Raw genomic sequence first — 20,849 nt, forward strand, 5'->3', positions numbered from 1 at the left:
GATCGGTAACCAATGGAGGTTTTTGAGGATGGGGGAGATGTGGTCAATTTTCCTGGAATTTGTAAGCACTCTGGCTGCAGAGTTCTGAACCATTTGAAGAGGTTTGGTATAAGAAGCTGGGAGGCCTAGTAGTAATGAGTTGCAATAATCTAGTTTAGAAAAGATTATTGCTTGCAAGATTGTTCTAAAGTCTTGAGCGTGGAAAAGTGGTTTAATTCTTTTTAGAATATGTAATTTGTAGAAGCAATCTTTGGTGGTTTGGTTAATGAATGTTTTGAGGTTGAGACGATTGTCTAAGATAGCTCCTAGATCTCTTACGTGGGTTGTTTGAAGGAGTGTGGGTGGTTTTGGAAGTGAGTTATTGTTTTCCGGTGATATGAGCAGGAATTCCGTTTTCGAAGCATTGAGTACGAGGTTTAGGCTATTGAGGAGAAGTTTAATTTCTAATAAGCAACTGTCCCAGAATTCCATTGTTTTTGAGATTGTTTCTTTTATGGGAATCACGATCTGTACATCGTCTGCGAACAGGAAGTGTTTCAGGCTTAATTTTGTAAGAAGTTGACATAGTGGTAACAGGTAGACATTAAAGAGCGTGGGTGAAAGTGATGAACCTTGCGGCACTCCTCTGTTAGAAGGGTGGTATTGGGATTCTTTATTGTGGATTTTGACTCTATATCCTCTGTTTTCTAGGAATGTTTTGAACCAGTTTAGTGTAGCACCTGTCAATCCAATGATTGCCAGTTGTTTTAGAAGGAGGGCGTGATTGACGGTGTCGAAGGCCGCCGAGAAGTCAAGGAGGATTAGTAAAAATGTTTGGCCTTTATCAATTCCAGAAATGAGGTAGTCCGTGAGAGAGAGTAGTAGTGTTTCGGTGCTTGCGGCTTTGCGAAAACCATATTGGTTTGGGGACAGAATACTGTGGTCCTCTAGGTAGTTGGATAGTTGGGTGTTTACCAATTTTTCCATGATTTTAGCTATGAATGGGAGGTTGGAAATAGGGCGGAAGTTGTTGGGATCACATGCGTTTAGATTTGGTTTTTTTAGCAGAGGCTTGATTGAGGCAGTTTTTAGGTCATCTGGGTAGATACCGTGTGATAGGGAGCAGTTTATGATTTCTGCCAGGGTTTTTGCTATAGTGTCAGGGATGAGAAGAAGCATTTTAGAAGGGATTTGATCAAATGGGTGTGATGACGGTTTCATTCTCTTTAACACCGAGTGTATCTCTGTGATTGTAATGGGTTCGAAGGCATTAAGCTGTATGTCTTTGTTTTGGGGGAGATATGAGTTATCTGGAGCAGTAGTGTTTGTAATCAGCTGATTAAGGAGATCAGATATTTTTTTGTTGAAATGAAGAGCCAGTTCATCTGCTTTAGTCTGGGCTAACTCGGGTGGGATATCTGGAATGACAGGTTTAGTGAGGATGGAAACGAAGGCGAATAAAGCTTTTGAGTCAAAGATGAGATGATTTATTTATTTTATTTATTTATTTAATTTTATTGTATTTTATTGTATTTTATTGTATTTTATTGTATTTTATTGCTGGATGATGAACCTTCCGGGCATAATAGTCTCTTTTGGTTTTCAGCGTGCTACTTTTGTATAGATGGAGTGAGCGTTTGTAGTCAGATAGTGAGGCCGGTGAAGGGGCTTTGCGCCATTTTCTTTCTTTCTGCCGAAGTAGTTGTTTTAGCTTTCGCAGTTCATCATTAAACCAGGGTTGTCTTTTGGATGCATTAGACGACCTTATTTTGGTTGTCAGTGGGCAGAGAGTGTTTGCTATAGATTTTGTTATTTTGGACCAGGATTGAAGGGCAGAGTTGGGCGTAGAGACATCGATGAGTGGTAGATCTGAGGTTAGGAGGTTGCTGAGGTGTTCCGAGGTGCAAGGTTTTCTGTATAGGAAAGAGGGTCTTGAGTTGAGATTGGAGTCTGATCTTGGTAAAGAAAAGCTGGTGGAGATTAGAGAATGGTCAGACCATGGGACTTTTTTGCAATTTGGTTGTTTTGTAAGGGAAATACCGGAGTTTGTAAAGAAGAGATCGAGCGTGTGGCCTGCTTTGTGAGTGGGTTTGTTGATTTGTTGTTTGAAACCCATCGCTGACATTGCGGTGAGGAAAGCTTCACAGTTTGTTGAAAGGGGGACTTTGTCAACATGTAAGTTGAAGTCGCCCAGGATTATAGCAGGGGAGTCAAGATTGAGATGTAAAGTTATGGTTTCGATAATAGGTGAGGCATCTGACTCTAGTAATCCTGGAGGGGCATAGACTAGAAGGATTTGGAGATGTTCTGATTTGAACAATCCTAGTTCTAGTTTGGTAGCTGTACTGATGTGGTGGTGTGTGAACCTTAAGGATTTTTTAGCAGCTAAGAAGATACCCCCTCCTCTTTTTTTTTGTCTAGGGATGGAGAAGAAATCGTAAGTCTGTGTTGGTAGTTGGTTAATGAGGGTTATATCGGTGGATTTGAGCCATGTTTCTGTTATGGCGCAAAAGTCTGGGGTTGTGTCCTGCAGTATGTCGTTGAGTATAAGAGTTTTGTTGGTGAGCGATTGCGCGTTGAAAAGGATGATGGTGAATAGAGTGAGACCTAATAATTGTGTAGTGGGGGAGATCATGATTGGGATGAGTGATTTGTAGTTGCGTGGGCGGTAGTGCATAGTTGGAAGAGGTTGGATCGGTGCGGGGTGAGTGCTGCTGGAGGCTGAATGCGTTCTGCTGGAGGCTGAATGCGTGCTGCTGGAGATTGGATGAGTGCTGCTGGAGATTGGATGCGTGCTGCTGGAGGCTGAATGAGTGCTGCTGGAGATTGGATGTGCTGCTGGTGATAGGATGAGTGCTGCTGGAGATTGGATGAGTGCTGCTGGAGATTGGATGAGTGCTGCTGGAGATTGGATGAGTGCTGCTGGAGATTGGATGTGCTGCTGGTGATAGGATGAGTGCTGCTGGAGATTGGATGCGTGCTGCTGGAGGCTGAATGAGTGCTGCTGGAGATTGGATGTGCTGCTGGTGATAGGATGAGTGCTGCTGGAGATTGGATGAGTGCTGCTGGAGGCTGAATGAGTGCTGCTGGAGATTGGATGAGTGCTGCTGGAGATTGGATGTGCTGCTGGTGATAGGATGAGTGCTGCTGGAGATTGGATGCGTGCTGCTGGAGGCTGAATGAGTGCTGCTGGAGATTGGATGTGCTGCTGGTGATAGGATGAGTGCTGCTGGAGATTGGATGAGTGCTGCTGGAGGCTGAATGAGTGCTGCTGGAGATTGGATGTGCTGCTGGTGATAGGATGAGTGCTGCTGGAGATTGGATGAGTGCTGCTGGAGGCTGAATGAGTGCTGCTGGAGATTGGATGAGTGCTGCTGGAGGCTGAATGAGTGCTGCTGGAGATTGGATGAGTGCTGCTGGAGATTGGATGAGTGCTGCTGGAGATTGGATGAGTGCTGCTGGAGGCTGGATGAGTGCTGCTGGAGATTGGATGAGTGCTGCTGGAGGCTGAATGAGTGCTGCTGGAGATTGGATGTGCTGCTGTGAGTTCAGCTGAAGGTTGAATGGGTGGAAGAGTGGTCGCTGAATGAAAGTATGGGGTGGGTAACGGCCCAGGCTCAGGGACGCCCGAAGGGGCGCGCTAAGGGGCAGGCCCCTTAGGTCGCGCTCCTTCGGGCGCGCGACGCCTCTGAGATGCGCCGGAGTTTAAAGGGGGCAGTAGCCGCCCTCTGATAGGCCTGCTGCCTGCTTAGGGGCGCGGCTCACTCACCACGTTGCGTCCTGCTGGCTCTCAGCTCTGGAGTAGCTAATTAGTTTTGGTTTCGTTTTCAAAATCTTTGTCCTTTGCCTCCCGTCTCTCCTGCACGGCTCACCTCGAGTGACTGGTGAGCAGGCTTTTGCCCCGGATGGGCCGCGCCGATCGCGCAAGCCTCGGCAGGGAGGAGGAGGGAGCGGAAGGGTGCGGGTGCGGGTGGGCGCCGCGATGTAGGCAGCCGAAATGGACGCCGCTGAGATGCGCCGGAGTTTAAAGGGGGCAGTAGCCGCCCTCTGATAGGCCTGCTGCCTGCTTAGTTTAAAAAGTTACAAGGCAAGAATCAAAGCCGCTGGGTTAGAGATTAAAAATTTATAGGACGACCAAAGGTTCTTTCCTCCTGATGAAGCTATGACATCTACTCAGCCACTTTTGTGCATGTGCATTAACTGATTTTGTTTAGTGTGGACCAATCTGGTACTCTACTGTTACTAGGAGTGGCCTGGTAAGTAGAGCAATGAGCTAAAAACCAGGGTTCAAATTCCATGTCCCTCTGTGAGACTCCTTGTGACCTTGGGCGAGTTGCTTTATCTCCTGTTGCCTTCAGTGCCCACTTAGATTGTAAGCTCTTTATAACAGGGACTTATTGTACCTGAATTGGAATAATGTTATAAGCCACCTGGTTAAGGGGGCTAAAATTCTACAGAAGTAATTATCATTATATATAGAGAGATGTTGAACCTTATATTTTGTAAGCCAGAGAAATGAATCTGATGACACTTTATTCATCTGCAGGGAATACAGGCAGACTTAAAAAAATTATAAACGTGCATACACCTGCAACAGTAGAGATGTTGGCATCAGTGCTGAAAACGCAACCACAAATTTGCAAAATGAAAAATAGTGGTGGGGCAGCTTTCTTGCAGTGAATTCCTGTTTCCGATCATGGACAAATGGACTACTAAAAAAAAAAACCAGTAAATCTCACTTTCCTCGGCTGCTTGGATCTTGTCATTGGGCAGCACGCGTGTTTTTCCGGTTTAGCCGGTTTAGAACAGGTAAGATGGACCCAAAGCTCCACCTCGTGAACGTGCCCGTGATTAATGCCCATTCGAGAAGGCTCTGAAGTAGACGTGCACTGCCAGTGACGAAGAGCTTGCTTTGACAGCTGCCTTGTTGTTCTCCAGGCTCCCACTTCCTGCCCAGTTATGCGCTCTTCAGGGATATGGGTCTCAAACGGCTGGGCAGAGAAAGGGCCGACTGTAAAAAAAAAAAAAGTGCATTTAGCAAGCAAGGCGAGGCTCTTGGACAGCAGATCCCGCAGCCGAAGAAAGCTCTTCTCTCACCTCGCAGGATATAACCCTGGGTTTTCATCTGCTAAATTTAGCCGACCGCGCCATGACCCAGTCATTACAGTAATGTGGCGCAGGGTGCACTGCAGGCCCGGGTTCCTCTCTTCTCCCTGCCCCAGCTGCCCGTAGCTGGTTCCAATTGCTTCCTGACCAAAAGCCACTTGGCTTCTGATTAACATCCCAGTCCATATGTGGAGCAGGAGGGTTGGGTTTTGTTTTGTTTTTTTTCCCCCAAGCTGCCAGGAGAGGAGGTTTCAGTTAAAAGGACAGGTCACAGGGATTCAGTAAAGGAAACGTGCCAGATTGCTCTTTGCTAGAGCAACATCCGCCCGAGTGATTTTTCATACCTGTCACTCCGACAGAGAGCCCGACCAACGTGCAGGGGGAAAACAAAGTATTCTATTTATTGCTCGCCGGTTTCTTCAGCACGAGATCAATGCTTTGGCTATCCTTTCCTCTTATGATCCTTCCGCAGGAAGCCTGTCTGCCCAAAGTATCAGGCAGGATCCTCCGTACAGCTTTTGACCCTGGTAATAACCCCTAATGATCTTTGGTTTTGCAAATTAAATTCAACAAATATTGACTAATATACATTTTTCCTCTGATTCTTTGCCTTTGGGTTATACAAGTAGTACACCATGGTTTTCTTCTACAGAAAACTGACTATTGAAAAGCATTAAGATACGTTTGCCCTATTGTCCTGCAATTTTTTTTTTTTTTTATAGAGTATCTTATAATCTGTCAACAGGGAAAGTCAAATTAAAACAAATAACTTTAGGAAATAGCAAGCTCAAGTGTTATAGTGCTTTTTCTCTGTAAGTCACCAATTCAAAGCTCATCTCAAGTCGATAATGGCCAAAAGTTATTACCTTCTGAAAGAGGTTGGGTGGGCGATGTGAAATAAATCTGTGTTCCCAATCCAATTCTCACTGGATGTTGTATTCACATCACGGCTACCACCATCACAATTTGGTCATAAGTGGCTTCTCTGTTGACAGTCTAAAACAGTGCTTCCCAAGCTCATATTCAATTTGACCCCATTTTAACCCTTGAAAATTCACACAACCCCCAAATGACTGCCAAGGCAAACCAGTCCTCTGCTCACCCATAGGCAGGAAAGCAACCGCAGCAGCCACAGCAGGGTCTGTGAAACAGTGCCCGTTCACAGGCCCCCAGACATCTGCAAGGGGGTTCTGGTCCAACCGGAAGCCCGCGTGGCAGGAGTCTGTGACTGCTCACAGGCCGTGCCAACTATTGCCAGAAAGAGTGGGGGCAGGGAAGTGGACGTCCAGGTGGGAGCAATCCTGTTTTTGTGACTCCTATCCACTGATTTTGCAACTATGTCTGGGGGTCATGATCCATAGTGTGGGAGCCCCTGGTCTAAACAAAAGGAACTGAGATTGCGCAGGATTACCTTCTCATCCTTGCAGATGGACCTTCCACAGCAGGCTCAGGCACAGTGTCTGGTAGCTTATCCTGCTGCTGCGCAAGTTATATCTGGTCTGTGGCTAAATGGGGGACTTTGTGCTTTTCCAGTACCTTTTTAACACGTGCTAGTTACACTAATTACAAACAAAAAACAAACATCGTCTTTTCAACTGAGTTCCAGAAGGGAAAGAAAGTGACTTGCCCAAGGCCACGTGGTCAGGAGCAGAGACGAATCTTGACTTCATCTGACTCATAGTTCAATTCTTTAACCACCAGAACATCCCTAACTTCACATCTGATGAGAAAGGTCTGTCATTCTGGTTAAAAAAAAAAAATAGCCATGTTTTCACTCTGTCCAGCAAATGAAATCTATCCACTCCAGTTCATTTACGGCAGGATCCTTATTCCCATGGCCACAGCTCTCAAAACGTCCCTCAAAGGGAACACGTGAAACTTGGCTGCAACAGCTAAAGGTCAAAATCTGCAGCAAAGTGATTCATAGCAGGACACTTTATTAATAGACCGTCCTACTCATACCGCTATTTCCTAGCCTTTGAAGTCTGTCCTACGCAGGACAGCGCTTACCATATCCCCTCTTGACTGGGGACCTTTTAACCAACTTTTCATGCCTTGACTTTTACAGGTGGAGATAATAAGAGTAAAGCATCTTCGTGGCAAACAGAACAACCTAATGCAGCTGAAGCCTTCGAAAGGTTACAGCTGGGCAAAGGAAGCTGCATGATCACACGGCAAAGCAAACCTAACAAAGAATCACAAATTACAGGCGGGTAGCAAGGAATGCAGGATCCAGGCTGCTTCCAATTCCATACAGACAGAAGGCCGTACTACACAAAAGAAACGAGCTTTCGGCAGCTGCGATTTCAAATGTAGTTACCGGTGGCAAAGCCAACCTGCATTATGGCAGCATCCACCTCCTTACTGCATTAAGCCAAAACGGTCGCACACATCCCTCTGCTATTCCTTTTACGCATTTCTAAAGAATTTCAGTTATGAACCTTACAGGCATTTGGATTGGCAATCTTTGGACTTTGAGGTAGTGACTCGTCAGTTAGGCGCTAGAAAGTTCTTCGTACAGAATTTAATTTTTTTTTTTTTTTTTTTTACTTTCCCTCAGATTTCCAAACATTTTCACCTAATGGGAACGATGGAGATTCCAACTGTTACCGTTTGGCTTCAGGGTGATGACACAAAACGGCCCAGTTACGTGCGTGCAGATGCACGCGCGAGCAACCAAGCGCGAGGAGAAAAGGAGCAGAGTCAGGGGGCGTCGGGGGGTGTCCCGGCGCAGGGCCAACATTTACGTGCGTAAATCCGGATTTTAAATCCGGCGGCCGCGGCACGCAGACGGCTGTCAGCTGCGCATATTTACTTCTGCTCTTGATGAGTTGTAAACCTGAAGAAAACTCGTTTGAGGCCAAAAACCACTGGGTGAGCGGTCTGGATAAACAGGGGGGAGGGCAGGCTGAAGAATCAGAGGGGGCTGGATGAAGCAGAGATAATCTGGGCAAACCTATTTACCTGCGCGCGTGAAAACCAACAAATTCCTAAGGAAGATACACAATTTACGTTTGCGCATGCTGCCGCTTAAAATTCGGATCACACATAGGCGCGCCTGGAGTATTTTAAGAAGTATGCACACAACTGCGCAGATGATTTAACATTCCTGCGAAAATGTGCTCGCGTGCACCTACGCACGTGTATGGGCGCCTGAGCACTTGTTTAAAGTTACTGACAAAGGTCGGATGTGAACCGAGGGCATTCTGGATATAAACTCTGATCTCTAACCATGTGTCGTCGTAAATTACAGCAGATAAAGACTCAAATGGGTCATCCAGTCTGCCCAGCAAGGTATTAAGGGTTGGAACTACAGCTCAGTGCAGGTTACCCCCAGTCAGAAAGTTGATTTTAAAATGAGCGCTCGTGCGCCCATACACACACGTATCGGCACAAGAGCAAGGATACGCTGGGATTTTTAATCGTGCATGCACTTCCACGTGTATGTTTTAAAATGCACCAACCGCGCATAAGCATGCTCCTAATTTTAAGAAGTTATTCGAGCACAGCTAACACGTGTGTCTTCATTAGGACCATGTTGGCTTTTATAAGCGTATGCAAGCTAATTTTAAAACCTGCTCGTGCGAGGCACATTCCCAGTCTTCCAATTAGTCCACCAGTTTCTCCAGTTGATTGCGAGGTCTTTCAGACTCCTCTGCTTCTTCATCCTGCCCGCTGCCCAGTTGACCTGGACCCCTCACCCTGTGTTATAAGCCCTGAAACTTGAGATCTACAGACTTTCCCTTATGAGGAGCAGCAGTAAAGTTATGCAGATATCTAGCATACACATGCTACAGGGTTTGTTTTGTTTTTTTAAATGCTGAGTAAGGCACGTAAGTCTTGGTCCCGCCCAGAACAGCCATGCTTCACCCCCTTATTACTCACATGTGCATGGGTACATAAAGATGTGTTTTGGGGTTTGGTTTTTTTTTCGTTTCGTGGTTCGGTTCAGTTATCACATGTCCTTTATCACCTCTTTCATGAGGGCATTCCACACATCTGTGAAAAAACATTTCCTAATGTTGGTCCTAAATCCATCCCTTTGGATCTTCATACTATGATCCCTAGTTCTACAGCTTCCTTTCCATCTGAAATGGTTTGATTCATGGGTCTTGTTAATACCATTCGGGTAAAGTCTATAATCATGTCTTCCCTGTCTCTTCTCTCCTCCAGGGTATATATATTTAGGTCTGCCAGTCTCGTATGTCTTTCTGTGCAGACCCCACATCATTTTGGTTGCCTTTCTCTAGACCGCTTCCATCCTGTCTCTATCTCTTCCGAGATGCGGTCTTACCTCTTATTTATTATTCCTGTGACTCCACCACCACCCCCTCAAGCTTTTAGTAAGTCATCTAGATCAGTGTCTCAATCTTTTCATGCTCAAGGTACACCTACACTCACAAAAATGTGGCAAGGAATACCAACGTCCACAGAGCAGGTAGTCACAGAAAAATACAAGCACTGAAATCCACACAGCCTCTCTTCCAAATTTTAAAGTAGAGAGGGAAGACAAAGATACATGAAGTTGTCATGATGTCTCTATGAGAGAAGAGAGAAGTCAGTGAGGAGCAGGCAGCCGGCTCAGTTAGTTACCTTGGCTGCTGTATGCAGTTGCCGAACCTTCTTCACTGCTGCTGCTGCTGTTCCCAACACTCAAAGTGAGTTATATCCAGTGCTCAGTGCATGTTTTCCCTGTCTCGCTCAGCCTTGGGGATAAGACAGAGGCTTGAAGGACTCAAACAGGGAAGAGGAGGGGGTGTTGTGTGCACCGTGCATGCTGCCCAAAGTGGGACCCCAGACGTCCATGCCCTGCATGCTGCCCATTAATTACCATACTCCAGGGCGCATGCTAGGAAGAAAAGGTTATACATGGAATACACAGGTTCTCACAAAGGAGCTCTGACAAGTTGAAGAGCCACCACTGCTGTGTCTTGTTGCTGCAAGAAGTGAGAGCAGAGCCCAGGCGTTGGTCTGGATCTGAGTATCAGGCAGTGGTGACTTTTCCAGTTCTTACCTGATCAGGTCTGAGGGCACACCGATGTGCCATGGCATACTAGTTGAGAAACATTGGTCTAAATCCATTTAAGAATAGGAAGAAAGCTGCTTCTGTTTTTCTTTAAAAAAATATATGTATGTATGTATATATATATATATATATATATATATATATATACACACACACACACACACAACAGTTTCTCCACCTGCTTCATTTCTCAGGGAATGCTCTCTTGCAGTCTTTGTTTTTCATTTCCCCTCATCAACATTTGGAAAGAATTGAACTACAATACTCCGATTGTACTGCAATGTGAAACAAAAGCCAAGAAAAGGTCTACAATTTTTGCTCAAGAACCAACGAGTTAGAATTTCTGCCAAATAGTCAAGGAAAAAAGTGTATACACACAAGAAAGAAATGCATGGCAGAAAAAGACCACTTGCAGATACAGATCAAGAGAAAACGAAAAGCACATACTTTCTAAAAATGGCAAATATGAGCTCATGCAGAAAGCCAAAGGGAAGAATTTGTCTATTGCTTCCTGATGGGAAAATAAGCCATGCCGTGGAAAAAGACTGTTAAATGCATACATAGGAACCCAAAGAGATGGTTTTGTGCTCCTAGACAGATGAAAAGGTATTAACAAACACATTTTGTAATAATATTCACCATTTCCTAGACTTCAAACATATCTTGCATACTCTGAACCAATTAAATTAGAGGAAAATGCAACAAAAAGTGACATCAGCAGAGAACAGGTCTACTCTGAAGACCAAAATTTCTTAACTTGCATGTCCTAATTCCTGTGAACATCAGAATTAATTCCCAGTTAACCTGAACCCAGGAAATATGCTATTAGAAACACAAAAACATGACAGCAGAAAAAGACTATATGGCCTATCTAGTCTGCTTATCCACACCATCTACTCAGCTCTACAATCCCTACTACTCCTTCAGATCCCCTGTGCTTGTCTCATGCTTTCTTGAATTCAGATATTGTCCTTGTCTATGCTCCACCATCTTTACTGGGAGCTGTTCCATGCACCTGCCACCCTTTCTGTAAAGAAATATTTCCTTAGATTACTCCCAAGTCTACCCCCTTTTACCTATATCACATGACCCTTCATTCCGGAGCCTTCCTTCCCTTGAAAGAGGCCCACTTCCTATGCATCGATACCTTGGAGATTTTAATTGTCTCTAACGTATCTCCCATATCTTGCCTTTCCTCTAGGGTATACATGTCTAAATCTTTAAGTCTGACCCAAAACACTTTACAGTGAAGACCACTAATGATTTTTGTAAACACCTTCTGGACCGACTCCATCCAGTTTATATTCTTTTAAAGGTGCGATCTCCAGAATTGTACACAGTATTCCAAATGAGGTCTCAGAGATTTCTACAAGGGCAATGTCACCTCATTTTTTCTGTGGACCATTCCTCTCCCCATGCATCCAAGCATCTTTTTGGCTTTCGCCGTTGCTTTATTTGCCTGTTTGGCCAACTAGAGATCATTAGATACGATCACCCATAGATCCTGCTCTTGTTTCGTGTTTAGAAAAATATCACCCACTGGACTATACCACTCCATTGGGCTTTTGCAGCCCAACTGCATGACCCCACATTTTTTAGCATTAAATGTTAATTGCCAGACTCTAGACCATTCCTCAAATTTCACTAGATCCTGCCTCATGTTTTTCACACCTTCTTGGGTGTCTACCTTCTTGCAGGTTTTGGTATCATCCACAAAAGACAAACCTTTCTCAATTGTGCTTCCATAAAATCACTAACAAAAAGTTTGAAAAGAACCAGTCCAAGGAACAATCCCTGTGACACACCACTAATGAACTCCATTTACCACTACTCTTTGTTGCCTCCCACTCAACCAGTTTCGAAACAAGTAAGTCATTTTAGAGCCCATACCAAGGTTACTCAGTTGATTTATAAGTAGTTTATCCAGAACCATGTCAAAGACCTTACTGAAATCTTATACTACATTTAACGCTCTCTCCAATCCAGCAATCTGGTCAAAGAAATTGATGAGATTTATCTGACAAGACTTAGCGCTGGTAAAAGCATGCTGCTTCAGATTTTGTAATCCACTGGACTCCAGGTTCTGTACTAACCTTTGTTAAAGAAGTAATATAATTAATTTACTCACCACATTGGTCAGACTAACTGGACTGTAGTTTCCAATCTCTTCCTTACCATCACATTTGTAAGCCTGTCTCCAGTCCTCCAGAACTACTCCCGACTAAAGAATCATTGAAAAGGCCAGCCAGAAGAGATGGAGTTCCCCTAATACCCTCAGATGTAGCCTGTCCTGCCCCATTTTAATTTATCTAGCTATGAAAATTGTTTTGAGGGTTAACCCAATATCAATCCTATTTGTGTCCGCTTTACATGGACCTACTCCTGGTCCTTCCTCAGTGAATACCTTTTCTTCCAGTGGGAGCACTGAGAGGAGAGGATCATCTTGCTGGTGCCTGAAAGGAATCAGTAAGATTTTCTTTGGGAATTTTAGTGTGTTTGTGCTTTTAATAGTCAATAAGGCAGGGAATAAACTGAAGTTAGACTGTTTGTATTTTTAAATAGTCAGTCAGGCAGCTAATAAGCAGTAGTGTGTTTATTTTTAATAGTCTGTAAGGCAGCAGAAGTTAGAGTGTTTGTTTGTATATTAAAAAAAAAAAATAGCCAGAAGCTAGAAATAAGCGAGGAGCAGTGTATACCTAAGTAAATACATTTAAAAGACCCTAATTAGGGAAGCTAACCAAATTGGTAGTGTGGTAATAATGGAAGATTTCAATTACTCCAATACTGACTGGGTAAATGTATCATCGGGACATGCTAGAGAGATGGAATAAATGACAGCTTTATGGAGCAATTGGTTCAGGAACCGACGAGAGAGGGAGCCATTTTAGATCTAATTCTCAGTGGTGCACAGGATTTGGTGAGAGAGGTAACGGTGGTGGGGCCACTTGGCAATAGTGATCATAATATGATCAAATTTGAATTAATGACTGGAAGAGGGACAGTAAGTAAATCCATGGCTCTCGTGATAAACTTTCAAAAGGGAAACTTTGATAAAATGAGAAAAATAGTTAGAAAAAAACTGAAAGGAGCAGCTACAAAGGCAAAAAGTGTGCAAGAGGTGTGGTCAATGTTAAAAAATACCATCCTAGAAGCACAGTCCAGATGTATTCCACACATTAAAAAATGTGAAAAGAAGGCAAAATGATCACCGGCATGGTTAAAAGGGGAGGTGAAAGAAGCTATTTTAACCAAAAGATCTTCAATCAAAAATTGGAAGAAGCATCCAACAGAAGAAAATAGGATAATGCATAAGCATTGGCAAGTTAAATGTAAGACATTGATAAGACAGGCTAAGAGAGAATTTGAAAAGAAGTTGGCCGTAGAGGCAAAAACTCACAGTAAAAACTTTTTTAAATATATCAGAAGCAGAAAGCCTGTGAGGGAGTCAGTTGGACTGTATATGATCGAGGGGATAAAGAGGCAGAGAAGATAAGGCCATCGCAGAAAGATTAAATGATTTTTTTGCTTCAGTGTTTGCTGAAGAGGATGTTGGGGAGATACCTGTATCAGAGAAGGTTTTCATGGGTGCTAATTCAGATAGACTGAACCAAATCACGGTGAACCTAGAAGATGTGGTAGGCCTGACTGACAAACTGAAGAGTAGTAAATCACCTGGACCGGATGGTATACACCCCAGGGTTCTGAAGGAACTAAAAAATGAAATTTCAGACCTATTAGTAAAAATTTGTAACCTATCATTAAAATCATCCATTGTACCTGAAAACTGGAGAGTGGCTAATGTAATCCCAATATTAGAAAGGGCTCCAGGAGTGATCCGGGAAACTACAGACCAGTTAGCCTGACTTCAGTGCCAGGAGAAATAGTGGAAAGTGTTCTAAATATCAAAATCACAGAACACATAGACATGGTTTAATGGAACAAAGTCAGCATGGCTTTACCCAAGACAAGTCTTGCCTCACCTCACAAATCTGCTTCACTTTTTTGAAGGAGTTAATAAACATGTGGATAAAGGTGAACCGGTAGATGTAGTGTACTTGGATATTCAGAAGGCGTTTGACAACGTTCCTCATGAGAGGCTTCTAGGAAAAGTAAAAAGTCATGGAATAGGTGGCGATGTCCTTTCGTGGATTACAAACTGGCTAAAAGATAGGAAACAAAGAATAGGATTAAATGGACAATTTTCTAAGTGGAAGGGGGTGGGCAGTGGAGTGCCTCAGGAATCTGTATTGGGACCCGTACTTTTCAATATATTTATAAATGATCTGGAAAGAAATACAAGTGAGGTAATCAAATTTGAAGATGATACAAAATTGTTCAGAGTAGTTAAATCACAAGCAGATTGTGATAAATTGCAGGAAGACCTTCTGAGACTGGAAAATTGGGCATCTAAATGGCAGATGAAATTTAATGTTTTGGTCAAACTTTGTTTGTGAAAGACGGTATAGAAATATTTTTAAATAAATAAATATATAAATAAATAATGTGGATAAGGGCAAGGTGATCCATATAGGGAAAAATAACCCATGCTATAGTTACACAATGTTAGGTTCCATATTAGGAGCTACCACCCAAGAAAGATCTAGGCTTCATAGTGGTTAACACATTGAATTCATCGGTTCAGTGTGCTGCAGCAGTCAAAAAAACAAACAGAATGTTGGGAATTATTAGAAAAAGAATGGTGAATAAAATGGAAAATGTCATAATGCCTCTGTATCGCTCCATGGTGAGACCGCACCTTTAATACTGTGTACAATTCTGGTCACCGCATCTCAAAAAAGATATAGTTGCAATGGAGAAGGTACAGAGAAGGGCGACCAAAATGATTAAGGGAATGGAACAGCTCCCCTGTGAGGAAAGACTAAAGAGGTTAGGACTTTTCAGCTTGGAGAAGAGATGGCTGAGGGGGGATATTATAGAGGTGTTTAAAATCATGAGAGGTCTAGAACAGGTAGATGTGAATCGGTTATTTACTCTTTCAGATAATAGAAAGACTAGGGGGCACTCCATGAAGTTAGCATGTGGCACATTTAAAACTAATCGGAGAAAGTTCTTTTTCACTCAATGCACAATTAAACTCTGGAATTTGTTGCCAGAGGATGAGGTTAGTGCAGTTAATATAGCTGTGTTTAAAAACGGATTGGATAAGTTCTTGGAGGAGAAGTCCATTACCTGCTATTAATTAAGTTGACTTAGAGAATAGCCACTGCTATTATTAACAACAGTACCATGGGATAGACTTGGTTTTTGGGTACTTGCCAGGTTCTTATGGCCTGGATTGGCTACTGTTGGAAACAGGATGCTGGGCTTGATGGACCCTTGGTCTGACCCAGTATGGCATGTTCTTATGTTCCTTACCTGTTTAGCTATTTCTTTTTCCGCTTACTTTTACTTATTTTCCCAGCAAAGAAGGTCAGCTGCCCTTAAAATATCTAATTTTAGCTTTTTCCATTGCTCTTCTACTTCCCCTAGATGTTCCCATCCATCTAACAACTCCTTGAAGTGCACCCCCATTTTAATAAAGTTAGTTTTCCTGAAGTCTAGGACTCTTGCATTAGAATGAACAATCAACGCCTATGCTCTAATACTGAACAACATCATCTGGTGATCACTGAATCCTAGATGATCATCCACTATGACATCAGAAACATTGTCCCCATTGGTAAGCACCAGTTCCAGTATCTTCTCTTCCCTCACCCCACTCTGGAGTGGGGTCTGATACCAGTTGATGGCACAATAAGGTCGTAAATTGCAACAGTTTCTTTTTCTCACTTATGATCACCTTTTTGCACTGAAACTACAGTATCCATGTTAATAAAACCTCAATCAAAATTAAAGATTAAGGACCTTGATTCAATGAGAACTTAGTAAAGATATGAAATTAGCAGAAAGATGTTTGCCTTCCTAGTAAGGTGAAGGCAGAACAGAATTCATGCACCCCCTTGGTACACAGACCTCCAATCATCCATCTGTGGCATGAGGTGAAATGTGCAAATGACCACACTGTGCTCCTTCAAACCGCAAGCCATCTCAGTGACTGACTGACCGACCATGGAGATGGCATGTGCCCACAGAAGGGATGAGAGACACTTCCCCCTTCTTGCAAGTAGCTCTCTGATTAGAGTAGTAGGGCCCTGAAGACGTCCCTCAGTAAATCCTCTTCCGAACCCCAGTGAGAAGAAATGTAAGTTTATTTGCATTGGTTCATAAATAATATTGAAGAGTTCAGATTGCTGATGGGGTTTACCATAACAGGGCATGTAATGACTGTCGAGGAAGAGGGTGGGTCCTGTAACTGGCCACTACTGTGAGCCAGCATAGTTATTCTCCCCAGCTCCCACCCCTATATCTAGCCCAGTGTTGATGGTGACAGTCTGATTTCATCTTAACTCTGTTTGGAACTTGAATTTAGGCACTTAGGGCCTGATGGCTTTCTCCACTCTGTGTCTATGGGGGAAAAAAAGGCTTAGTAATGAACCAGGCCCTGAATGTTGTCATTGGGCGATGACAGAGATTCCCTCCCACCAAGGGCTGTGAATGCTGCCTCTCTAGCATCCCCAATCCAGGTAGGCATGAGGAATCAAATCCAGGGCTCCCTATCGCACTACACAGAAATGCCATTGAGCTACCAGGCTGACTTAGCCAACCATTTTTATGTTATAATGTATGCCTTTTCAGGTATGGCCATAACTTTGCCTGGACCAGCCAGCAAGACACCTTCATCAGTACTATGAGGAGGACCATATGATAGAAACATAGAAACATAGCAATGACGGCAGAAGAAGACCAAACGGCCCATCCAGTCTGCCCAGCAAATGGCCCATCCAGTCTGCCCAGCAAGAAGGATATTCCACTAACTGAAGGGGGATTTGGAGAGCTATCGTGAGCTGAGCAAGAATTGTAGATGATACTGTTATGACCATGCTTTGAGTCTTCAATTAGGATTTCATATTTATGTGCAGTGGTGAAATGGCTGTTGGTTTTGTCTTACGGACATAACTGCAGTTCAATTTTGTCATAAAGACATAAAATTGTCTTTCACGGAGCCCATGTGATTTGGCTGAACAACAAAAAAACAAAACAAAACAGCAGGATGTTCGACCTGGAGCCTACTCTCCAGGACACATTTATGCAATGCTTCCTCAGTCTATGCATATATGTGGATGGGAAAAGTCCCACCCCTGTCGGTTCTCAGGATCCCCACGACAAGTCCTGAAAATGCAGTGTAGATGGAAATGGAAGGACACGCACACACACACGCTGATCTCATAAGCCTTCTTGTCCTTTAGAAAATATTATTCATAGATTTAGTTACTCACCTTTCCAAATCTGAGCACAAGATGGGTCACAATCAGATCCAGTAAGTAGGTCCCCGAACCAGAGGGTTTAGAATCTAAGGCTAAAAATCACCCTTCTGGAGCGGTGGTGTTCTTTTCAGTGGCTGAGATAATTCTTCTTAAGAAATGGTTATGGAAACCATTCAAAGTATCAACCGAAAAAAAGCAGATGCAGGACCTCACCCACTGACACTTGAAATCGAAAGAACAGTACATGATGGAGTCAGTGGAAAAATAAACTCAATAGTGATTATAAAAAAAAAAAAAAAAAAGGGACAATGTTTTGCAATTTTTAAAGAATAATAAATATTATATAGAAGGAGTGAAAAAATGGAAAACTCATGAGCTTTAATACACCACAGCACTTTTTTCTCACATTCTAAGCATTTAAATCCTACACTGCCAAAAAACACTCTGCATCAAAACTGTAACCGCCATTTTCAAATACAAGTTAAGCTTCAAAAGAGCGTGCAGAAATGTTTGAAAAAAACTCCACAGTCGTCTATATTTCAGTTTGATCCCAATTGGTACAGTCTAAGGTTTACTGAATCAAGGGCCAAAATATATCATTGCTGTATAGTCATATTATTTAATGATCTTCCTGGGATTTCAGGACCCATCATCTCAGATTCCCCCTGGCAACTACTGCTCACATCTCATCTGGAAGTTGGACAAATTAACACACCTGACCTACCACAGACCAGATGGGGTTCTGAATCAGGCACAAACCTACAAATATCAACACTTTGATCTTAGAAAATATCATACATGCCCAAAAAATCTTCATATTGAATTGTTTGAATCATGATTACATTGACTCCCCAGCAAAAAAAAAAAAAAAAAGTATTTTTCTATCAATTGCCCTCAATCTACAAAACAATGACCAACAATTCCTAAGTCTTATGAGCCTGTTTCCCAATGAATGAATAAAATTATGTTTCTATGCTGCTAAACCTTTTCTTTTAATTTTATATATCTATTGTCATGTGCCTAAAAACTCCGAAAACCATGCCAAAATACTCTGCGCGCATGTTATAAAATTGGTGTGTCCATGTGCGCGCGCCAGCAAACGCGCGCGCACGGGCATCTGCATGGCAGTTTGAAAGTTACTGTCCCAGAGAATCTAGCTTTTAACCCATTTGTTTGGAAGAAGTTCTATCCACCCTTCTTTCCTCTTTCTGGGTTATCTTTGGAAACTGGTTTTATTGTTATCATTCATCTGAATTCCCTCGGGGAACACACAACTATTTCTTCTCAGTCAGATTTTGATTATGCCCCTGTGTGGTGAGAACATTGGCTATCTAAGGTCTATGTTGCAGTACTTAACACACTGTAGTTTTAATTCCAATCACAGTGAAATATCTTAAAACAGTAAAAAACACAGTTTTCTTCACAAAGTCACAATTTCAATGCCACAGGGTCCTTATTCATGTGAGTTCCCTTTGGGAGCCAGGGACTCAGAGAATGGAATCCTAATTGAGAGTAGGAGTTTCTCATTCAAAGAGAAAGTGTTGGAGTTTAGAGTGAAGGACATGAAATATGGATGTAAAATACATAAATATTGTGTAATATATATATATATATATATATTACCTAGCAGGGCCAGGAAGTACGCCTCAGAAGAAAAAATTCTACCTAATGGGACTTCTGTGAGCAACCCTAGTACCGCACATTATATGGCCTGTTAAGTGAAATCCTACCTGAAGGACTGGACCTATTGAAATAATTCTTTTTTTTATTTTGACTGTACCACATTTTCCTGTTTGTGTGGGTGTGTGTGCATGTGTATGTTTTCTTTCAGATCTGTATATAGGAGCCAATAACCAACTATAGGTTCTATGCAGATGGAAATCCTAAGAGATTAAATTGACTTTCTTTTTTCTCAGATGTGACTCTACTGTCAACAAGATGACCTGGCTGTCAAGAAACCTGGAAATAATGAAGATGTCCTGGACATTCATCCCAATTTGTGACATTTCGTTATGATGACAGATTTGATGCCTTAGTGTTGAACTATGTTTCTTTTAAATTATATGTTGCCTTAGATATTAAGGTGGATAGTGTACTTTTGCAATGAGTGATGCATCACAATATTTATATTGTTATGGATTGTGGAAAACAATTTTAAAAATCCTACTATAAAAATTTATAAAAATTTAAAAAATGGTATTCCAATATAACATTGGTTCAGTTCTATTTTCTCATTAATTCCCTTTCATCTCAGAGGCATTTCGAACGATGCTGCAGACTGGTCTAGTTCCTGACCAACTAATGTTTTTATACAGCTGTGACTTTAAATTGTACCTTTTTTCCAGAGGGCAGGTGAGGTCAGTGTGTCAGAAGAAGACTACAGAATGCTACTGTAAGAGACATGTAGAAGTATTAGCCTAGGCAAGTATGAGTTACTGGAGCAGTACTTTCAGATGGGGGTATAGAGTGGCTTTTCATCTGATTAAAGAAAAGTGGGAATGAATTATAATATTCATGAAATGTTGAGTTAAGTGCAAGATCATTTGATGTCCACCTCTATGCAAAAGTGTGATGGAGAAGCATGCTTACCATAAATGGACAGTACCTCAAATGCAAGAGCAACAAAGTGTTATGAAAAGAGACGGACATAGGGGTGTCACGAGACTCAGTGACAAGAGAGTAGGAGAGGAAGTGGACCTCTTTGGAATAATATGGAAAAGGTAATTTCTATCCATTTTGGTAGACCCCAATATAGACGAGGGAATGAAATTTATGTGATGTTGCTGTATTAATTTTGGAATTTTTTCTTCTTGTTTACAGATGAGATGGAAGAAGGACCTCAGATACCTGTTACTGGCCTTGACAGGGAACAGTACTATCCATTTCAGATACACTTTTTTCACCTTTATTGGGAGAAATATTTAGTATTAGCTTTTCAAAGGTATTAGCATATTATGTTAGGCGAATAAGGAAGGGAGAACAATGGTGTTTAAGATTTCATAGTTAACCTTTTTTTCAATTCTACTAAGTGGAGTTGTGGGAGCAGTGTGAATGTACTAAGTTCTCTTAGTTTAGTTTTGGTAGAACCAGAGCCAAGATGTAGTTGTATTATGTCAAAAATAAATTCCCTCGTTTTCATTGTTCCAGGTAATGGTGACATAGTCCCACATTGCTGAGCTGTGAGACGGCTCTTACATAACTTTGTAGTGAGCCTGCATCAGAAGATGGTTATATAATGTTGACATATTCTCCAGTGCATTCCACCTGTGGAGCCTGGAGGCAAGAGGTGAGAGCTGCATAGCTGTTCCCTATTGCATTTGTTTTGTGATTCCACTTTGGAGCTGGCTGGCACAGACGAGGAAAGGTTTGAGCTATACATTGACCAGGGATCATATATGTAGGACCAGTGATTG

The 20,849-nt window shown here is 42.5% G+C and overlaps 1 protein-coding gene and 1 long non-coding RNA gene across 5 annotated transcripts in view; one reads left to right on the forward strand and one right to left on the reverse strand.

Annotated features, from left to right (window-relative positions):
* The window catches only part of LOC115078217, a 33,396-nt gene extending 13,771 nt beyond the window's left edge, over nt 1–19,625 (forward strand). For both annotated transcript variants that reach the window (XR_003853089.1, XR_003853088.1), the window contains exon 3: nt 19,353–19,625. This is a non-coding gene — a long non-coding RNA (uncharacterized LOC115078217). The remainder of the gene's footprint in view (nt 1–19,352) is intronic.
* SETBP1 (SET binding protein 1) overlaps nt 1–20,849 on the reverse strand; it is a 535,593-nt gene that overhangs the window by 473,564 nt on the left and 41,180 nt on the right. The window lies entirely within an intron of this gene.

This window comes from Rhinatrema bivittatum, chromosome 1 (assembly GCF_901001135.1).
Source record: "Rhinatrema bivittatum chromosome 1, aRhiBiv1.1, whole genome shotgun sequence".
Taxonomy (NCBI): Eukaryota; Metazoa; Chordata; class Amphibia; order Gymnophiona; family Rhinatrematidae; genus Rhinatrema; species Rhinatrema bivittatum.